The sequence below is a fragment of the Populus euphratica genome, unplaced genomic scaffold, assembly GCF_000495115.2.
Source record: "Populus euphratica unplaced genomic scaffold, PopEup_1.0 scaffold133.1, whole genome shotgun sequence".
NCBI lineage: Eukaryota > Viridiplantae > Streptophyta > Magnoliopsida > Malpighiales > Salicaceae > Populus > Populus euphratica.
This window is the reverse complement of record NW_011499937.1, coordinates 309,749-319,036: the sequence shown is the minus strand read 5'-3', so window position 1 is coordinate 319,036 and position 9,288 is coordinate 309,749. Positions and strand designations below refer to the sequence as shown.

Here is a 9,288-nt window from a genome sequence, read left to right as displayed (position 1 = left end):
ACTGCCTAAGCCATGACGTCTAGTGCCACATGCTTTCTTTCTTTAGACTATTTTAATTTGTTTGCTCTTTTGACTGAGTCATCTCGATAAAGATTTCTTGAGTTTACAGAGAAATGACTTTGATAGAGTAGTTGACTTCGGATTTCATGTCCCTTTTTTTTTTGAAAATTTATGAGTAAAATCTCTCCTTTGATAGAGAAAAACATTTGTATTTAAATAATACACAAGTGAACTTGTCAATGAATTATCTAATACCTTTTCAAAGAGAAGATTTTTCCTGATATTTATCTTAAGGAATAGAGTACTGGAGGACTAATAAGGTAGTGTTTGGATAGTTTAATTGATCTAAAACTAGACAAGATTGTTTATGATATCAGGTTAAGGTGTTTTAAAATTTTATATCCTGTTACTAAGGTATTGAAGAATCTAAGGCAAGATGATCTGTGTTGGAAAACTAAAAACAACCAAACACCAATTTAGCAGAATATAATTTATAATTTACAAGTCCAAATACTTTTCTCTCTTTGTGCAATCAAAATCATGATCAAATAATGAACAAGATAATATAAACAATCACACAAATTAACATCAAGATTTTTATATAAAAAACCTGATATAGAAAAAATTACGGGATCATAGTCCACCTAAAAAATTACACAATCAATAAATAATGAGTTCACAACTGTTTTTGCTTAGATTCAACTAAGGGTTATAACATACATATCATTAAGAATAATTTATTCTTGAAATGTAACAAGATCAAAGAGAGAAGTTTTTGAGAAAAACTCACAACACTAACAACCCTGTTTTCTGTTAAAACGGTCAATTTTTATATGATTAATTTTCAATCCAACCATTCAAAATAAAGAGTAATGTATCTAAAAGCTGCTATTCAAATTTCAGCCCGATCCAACGGTTAACAAGCTGAAAAAAAATAAAGATATACAATATAGCTGCCTTAATTTCCTTTCTTTCTCTCAATTTTATCTTCTTTCTTTTGTTAAAAAATGCTACCTTCTAAAGCAGCAAACACATTTAAATCAATAGCAAACATATTTAAATCAGACAAATAACTAACTGCTTCTCTTTTTAATTAATATGATAGTCTTATCATTATATGATACCAGACCATTGACAACATTTTAAAATATGATATTTTATTTTAATATTGTAATTTAAAATACAATAGAACACACCAAGTTTTTTCTTGATTTGCATGACAATAGTAATACATTGAAACAACAACAATAAAAAAAAAATACTAATTTTGTTGAAAGTTAATGAAGGTTTCATGTCAAGGTTATCAATTCCGTTTTGATAAATATTTTATTTTTTAAATTAAAATGAAATATTTTAGTTTTACAGTGTTTTGTCATGTCATTTTAGGGTTATGTTCATATATTTATATATATTGAACAAATATAATTCAAATTTGAGATAAATTAATTATAAATTATACAATACAAATAAAATGTCAAATAAATATAAATTTAAAATTTAAAATATTTTTAAATAATTAAGATTAAATAAATCTTTAACTTAAAGTAATTTAATTTAAATAAAAATATCAAAATATTTTAAATATAAAACTAGGTCAATGTTATCAAGACTAATGAGATCTAAAATATTTATTGTTTTGCTCAAATTTTTACAAAGTATAAATTTGAAAAAAACAAAATGAATACAAACTATATATATTAGTGATAAATCTAATTTTAAAAAAATAATATAATTGTTAATGAAAATATTAATAATAATTTTCAATATTATTATTAATATTATTGTTATTGAAAATAGTAATGAAAAAAGTTTTTTATACTTGGATGATTTAATTTGATTCAATGACTTTTTAAAATCAAAACAGAATATGTGAAATAAAACCGGAATATTACAGCCAAAATTTAGACAAAAAATTTGAAACGGATCGAGATTTGAAATGAAATGAAAATTATTTTATTTTTTAAATTAATATGAAATGTTTCAGCATTTTAGATAAAATAAAACAGAATTAATAATTTTATTTCATGTAAAAAAAATAATATTTTTTTTTACTTAGATTGAGTTTACAACTCAGTAAAAGCATGTTGATGTTGCTTTTTATTAACATTTAATTCATGGATTAATCTAATTACGTGGTAAACTTCATTTTGTTTCGGCTTATTTGTGAATTTTTGAGTTTTTGAACCAAATGAGAAAAACAAGTATTAGATAACATTTTCAAAAAGATTTTCATGATTTTTTTTTTTAAAAACTACAAAATGAAGTATTCGGAATTTAAATATTTTATAATCTAAAAATATTCTAAAAACATGAATTATCAGACACTTTTTTACAATCACAAAGGTCACAACTAGACCGAAGAGATCCTAACTCGCGAGATATTTTCTTAGGAGTCTGAACATCTTAATGTTTTCCCTGTCCTGTTTCTTTCCACTTCACATCCTGAAAGTGAGGGGGGAAATACTTCTATTTTGGGCTTCTGCGGCCATTTGACGGCCGTTGACCGTATGGACCGCCCTAGGACATTATTCATTTTGGTTCATGTATCAAAGTAATTAATACAAGACTTTTTAGGCTTGACTTATCATAATTTACATCTTTTCTCATTTAAAACCTTGGAATTTGAGAATCTTATGCCCTGCTATTCCTATTACAGCTTACCAATACCGTAAATGGTATTGGAAAATCTATCAAAATATGAGGTCAAATTACTTTAAAGTATGATTGTTTTTTCAGGAAAATATAGTCTTAAGGTAAGTAACGATGAAATAATTTTTTTTATTTATATAAATGTCCAGATTAGTTTACATATATTATAATTAATTCCACGATTTACTAGACATTTTACAAGTACAATAAATATATAAAACAGCACAAGATGACAAACATAAATAATAAAATTCACACTGGAGTGGTGGGCTAAAAGAGGGAGGTAGCTGAAAGCATCAAACAAACACAGTACACATGAGTTCTAATAAGTAAAAAGGAATGCGTATATGGACCTCAAATTTGTAACTTTATTTTCTATTGAAAAAAATGCTCATGCAGTCTGACCGCTTAGAAAGTTTACAAGATTTTAATTAGGCCATGAACCTTATTTTAATTAGAAAAAAATAAAAAAATAAAAAAATAATCATAAAATCCAAATCAATGTCTAAAACCAAAATAATTTAAAAAAACAAAAACAAAAACAGCCCAAACTAGAGCTAGAAAAAAGTTTTTGATATTTAAAGAATTGATAGTCAATGTGGTGTTGTAGGTGCTATTATCGGAAAACATAATCTAAAAATTTCTATAAAAATTAAAATATCATCAAACAGTTAAATAAAAAATTATAATTTTTTAAAATTATTTTTTTAATTTTTTTGAACTAAATTTTATCTTACTAGTTTTTAAATAGATATATTAGTCTATCCGTATAATTTATATGTGAAAAATACTCATCTAGTTATGATAAATTTATATTTAATTATTCATAATAACCATTTATCTCAACGCTGGGTAGATCAATACGACTCTCAAGAAAATTTATTTTCCTTCGAAATTTTTTTCTTCAGGTATATTGTAATGGTGAATGTTAGGGCATGGATTGTAGCCTTTCAGACTCGGTCAAAAAAAGAAGAAGTCAAAAGTCAATATGCTGGTCTCTGAACCTAAGTAAAGCCCACCAAATTCCATGGCGGTTACTGTTCAAGAGTTGAACTTGCACCCTTGCAAAGTAGGGAATGTATAAATCAAAGCCACTCTGCATGAAGGCTATCGCATTGCGGCATCAACTCATTCTAAAATGACATTTACAGGCCATAAAAGTTTTAGCGAGGGAAAGACTGGAATGCTTATGCTTAAAGTAAGCATACATTCGTATAATATGGTATGATGATAACAGCGCTGGCTGTAGAGATGCAGCACACAGCTCATGGAAACACAACACAAGTTACAGCCTTATTTAGGAACTGGTTTGTAGCTACCTTCTCTCCTTTTCTTCAGCCAGGAATGCACAGCAACAGCAACAGCAACAGCAATAGTCAAAGCCAGTCCAATGAAAACCACAATTGACCAAGCGTATTTTTTTACTTTAATGCTTTCATGCATCTGCAGGATTCAAGAAAACAATTAGAGGTTACATGTTCTTAACATTAAAAGCATTCTTTTTTTCTCGAGAATTCCTGCCCCAAATTGGATAATCCTGTCTTAGTTACCCGACTGCTTTTATACTGAAAAAGAAATCACTAGCTGAAGATTGAACAAAAACTTACCTGAACACGAGCTTGTGAGAAAGTCACATTTGGTGCTTGTTCTGCTACGTAAATGTAGAAGAGCCCCATGACTCCTGTGTGCTTATTAGTGCTGTTGTAGTTAGATTCCAGAGCTAGATTCTCCCCAGCTGTTAACTTGACAGAACCTGGTTTGGGATAACAGGAGGACATTCCTACAATGTAACCATCCTCGTTTCCTGCTTCATTTCCATTTCCATAAATTGGTATCGAAGTGCATATGACGTTCCCATCCTGAATTCATCATATAAAAAGATCATTTGAGCCGGATGTTATTCAACTTGATCAACGATGACATGAAGTTAGTAATAGATGTTGCAGTAATAAACAGATAACATTCCAAACTAGCCTCTGGAACAGTGAAATCAGACATAACAGACAAATTGAAGAAGGTTCCCTTATGCTGCTATGGGAAAGGATTATGCTTCTGGAAGTTACAGCGACAAACTTTGGCAGAAAACTGTAATTTCCGAACGTCATTACAAAGATAATAAGATGATAGTTTACTTCAATAGCATTTCTAAGGAACTTTCAATGGCCAACCAGATATGAAAGAGGGTAAAAAAGATGCAGAAAAAACGAGAACATGTAATCATAAATAGGCTGAAAATAACCTGTCCATACAGAGTTGAACCTATCCCACCAGCATGCTGGTGAGCAACAGCATAGATGACATAACCACCAGTTGGCATGGTGAGGCTATTTCTTTTGATGTCAATGCACCCATTAACAGCTGCATCGGTAGCAGTGCAAGACTCAACTGCATACTCAACCTGCACCAAAGATCTTCTAGTTATTTGCAGTACAGTGACATTCTTGGAAAAGAGAAGCCCCATTTGTTTCCTTATTTAAATTGATTCCAGAACTTGTGATTCCTGCAGGTCTACTTCACTGTTTAAGCTGTTACTGCAGGCATTAAATTAATCTAACCTTAGATGTATCTACCACTGTGATTTATCATCAAGCATCAGCTGCCACTGCATTTCTTATGAGTTTTCTACAATGCAATTTGTTCTGTGGAAACGAATTCAATAGAACCTACCTAGTCAGTTGTGTGATCTGTAGAAAATTCAATAGAACAAGTCTATTTTGTTTTCTCCTACATTTTGAAAGAAGAGGTGGCAAATACAACATTCCCCCCCTTACAGTGCAAACATCTTGGTACTTAATAATAAGAGGCAAGAAAGAATGCATTTACCTGGCAACCATTCTTTGGACTGATTCCTGTTGATCCAAGGAGCCTTTTTCCAGTATCAGTAACATCTAACACAAAGATTTCAACAGGAATGGTGGAACTATCCCAATCAATCCATTTCACCGTATATCGCAGGTAGAGGCTCCTCTTGCCCCCCTGAAAACCCTGTCTACTTTGCATTGTGTCTGATCATAGCAACAAAATAAACCTCCCTTATAGTCTGGCCTAATGGGGTCTCCATCTTCATCGTTTGTGACGTTATATAGATCGCACCAGCATTCAATGCACCCCAGCCTATCTTCCACACCCCTTGTTTCAATTGCATGGATACCAAGATACCACTTCTCCTGATACCCTTCAGGAATTTCGGCAGGATTGCCAATTTCTATTCCAAAAGGATCTGGAATATGTGAAGCTGTTTTTCGAGTTTCAGATCCAAGGCCAAAATACTGTCCAAGAATTTGACCCTGGCACAACCCACTATTTCGTGAAAAATTACGGCCTGATGGGCGATGCTCATAGTACTTTCCCACAAGCCAGTGGTGAATGTAAGTTTCATAAAGAGCTACAGGATTCCCAGCCTGATCAACTACCTCGGCATTAAAACTCTTGAGAGCGATATGACCTCTCGGGAAGTCAATATCATCGTATGTTTTGCTCTCAACTGATCCTGGCCCCAACATGAACTCAGGTGACAGGAAAGTTCTAGATTTGATCTTGTTTCCATTTTCCAGAGAAGCTTGTGTACAAGATACGCCAAAAGCCAGTATTGAAAGTACTAACAGAAGTACCATGTTGCCTGTAAGTCAATTTCAATGTCTCAGTTTAAAACCACATAATCTTGCACAAGGAATAGAGTCTACTAGTTTATTAACCGCGATTGAACGTATAAAAATAATATTTAAACTGTAGAAAACTTTTTAGCCTTCTATGAAACACCATATCTCTATTCAAACTTTTAAAAATCCTCATCCGACTAATTAATTATTTAGTATGAGTTTTAAATTTAATCTTGACGTGAATTTATTTATTGGATAGATTCATAGAAAAAAAATCAACACAATACTAAATGTTAAAATTCAATAAAAATTTTATATTAAAAGATGAAACTGAAAATAAAAAATCACAAAAAAAGTGTTAATTCCAACACCCCCCCTTTTTTTTTTTTTTTTTTTTTCTGAAAAAGATTACCTATCATAATCTGCAAGCGATTTTGCTTCCACGGAGAATCAAATCCTTAACCTCAACATGACTCCGACGCAGTAACTATGGAGCTCCAACATAAAGTTTTTAACCAAACAGAAAAAATATTAATCTGATTTACTATTTATATGGTCACCCACCCCTTCTTCTTCTTCTTCTTTTTAAATCTGTAGACAACAAGTCATTTGTTGTTTATGGAACACGAAGAATTTTGCTTCCATGGAGAATAAACCCACGACCTCCACGTGACTCACATGCGTTAACCTTTTAAGATATAACACAAGTTGTTAACCAAACAAATGAAAAAAATATATGAACAGTCAAAGAAACTCCACACCATTTAATTGTTTTAGTAATAATAAATCCATGTTGTAAATAGTTTCTTTTTCATCAGTTTTTGCTAATCACCAAACATGTGATTGGAGATTGAGTAATTTAACGAAGAAGGGTCTTGGATTATAATCAATTAGGAAAAAAACAATCAATCATAACCCCTCCTTTGTCATCCTGGAGATGCTTGTTCAAGATTTTTATTCCAGTCAGCAGCAGCCATGGATAACAAAATTAAACAGCAAAAAGTCTCCAGTTTCACTAATTTTAGGGCCAAGCAACGCGATCCAAACCTATACGAATATTGCAGTAAAATATAACAAATCTAAGCAGCTCCAGTTTATAAAATGGATACGGAACCAGCAGTCAGGAGAGGCTTACTTCAAGCACAAACAGACAGGCAAGACACACAAACACAACCACCTTAAGTAAGACTTCCATCAATCATCAGAACTTGAAAAACAGGAACATACCCGATGAATTCAATGGTCTCTGCCACTTCTCAAGCAGATGTATCATTGTGATGATCTTGAACAACTTGGGCTCTCTTCTGTTTAGAATTCAGATAGAGTTCATTTGAACAGAGTAAAGAGAGGGAAAGGTTTGGAAGAGTGCTGTGATGTCATTGACTGAGGCCATCCATTTAGTAATGAGGAATTCAACACGCAGTAAACCATGGCAATGAAATACTGTTCAGAGTTTGACCAATTGGATTCAGGCTACTGCCTAAGCCATGACGTCTAGTGCCACATGCTTTCTTTCTTTAGACTATTTTAATTTGTTTGCTCTTTTGACTGAGTCATCTCGATAAAGATTTCTTGAGTTTACAGAGAAATGACTTTGATAGAGTAGTTGACTTAGGGTTTCATGTCTTTTTTATTTTGAAAATTTATGAGTACAATCTCTCCTTTGATAGAGTAAAACATTTATGTTTAAATAATACACAAGTGAACTTGTCAATGAATTTTCCAATATCTTTTTAAAGACGAGATTTACCTCATATTTATCTTAGGGGATAGAGTTGAATTGTTTAATTGAATTAGACTAGACAAGATTGTATATGATATCAGCTTAAGGTATTTCAGAATCTTATATTCTAGGTTTTAAATCTAATCTTGACATGATCTTATTTACCTGGTAGATTAAAAAAAAACCAACACAATAATAATAAAATTCAATAAAAATTTTATGTTAAAAGATGAAATAAAAAAATAAAAAATAAAAAATATAAAGAAATAAAACAAGGATGAAATTTTTTTTTAAAAAAAGGGAATTTTTTTTTATTATATGATGAAAAATAAAAAAATAATTTATCATCAACCCAACACTAAAGGATATAATTAAATAAAAATCCTATATTAAAAAATAAAAAATAAATAAAAGAGCCAAAAAATCTTGAGAAAATAAAATTTTCATATTTAAAAATAAAAAAACTTAAAAGATAAAAAAAATATAAAAAACCCATATGACCATACACCTATTAGAAAAAAACCTATGCACATGGCCATGTCCTCGGCCAATATTTTTTTGTTAATCCTTTTTTTTCTTGAAAAAATTTTTTTTCTTGAAAAACAATTACATATCATCAAGATTCATTTTTAACAAGGCATGAAATAAATAATATATACATGAATCGTATATTTAAATCATAAAATTATAAAGAAAATATTTTAAATAGTTATATATTGACAATTCTAGTTAAGTAGTAATTACCAATATAATATAATTAAAATTAAAGTAAAACAAATAAAAAATAAATCCAAATACTTTAAATTACACAGTTCAAATAAAAAAATTATACATGATTTAAATAATTTAAAAATATTATACAATAAAATGATGTCTATAGACTTGAATTCTCCTAGGAAGAAAGGGATAGATAGGCCAAAGTTGTTAAAATGGGGAGGGGTTTTGTTAGCATTGAATGTGGGCTCACAAGATTATTTAAACTAGAGAAATAAGCGTAAATGATTGTGGGTAAACTTTGTGCCTCCCGATGTGGCGGTGCAAATCACCTAGCAGAGGTAGCAAAGACTGACCATAGAATAATTTAAAAACTGAAGATAGAGTTGAATTAGTGGGGGAGAGTATTCGGAAATGGAGGAGGGACGATTAGTGGAAATATAAATAGAAGAGGCAGGGGGCTCACAATAGTTTGTTAAAAACTAACCTGTTTGATGCCAAAACAGAGATGATTGATGAGAGATCGCGGAGGCGCAATGAAGTAAAGAAAAAAAATAATGTTTAAAGTATAGTTTTAAGACCCGACTTAATAATCGGTCTAGT

The 9,288-nt window shown here is 30.7% G+C and overlaps 1 protein-coding gene and 1 pseudogene across 1 annotated transcript in view; both read right to left on the bottom strand.

The window, feature by feature from the left end:
• The window catches only part of LOC105136595 (uncharacterized), a 6,979-nt gene extending 6,882 nt beyond the window's left edge, over positions 1-97 (bottom strand). The window contains exon 1 of the mRNA XM_011041994.1: positions 6-97. The gene's annotated coding sequence lies outside the window, so the exon portion shown is untranslated. The remainder of the gene's footprint in view (positions 1-5) is intronic.
• A 3,614-nt stretch (positions 98-3,711) lies between these two features.
• On the bottom strand, positions 3,712-7,840 carry LOC105136590 (uncharacterized; annotated as a pseudogene).
• Between the last annotated feature and the right edge of the window lie 1,448 nt (positions 7,841-9,288).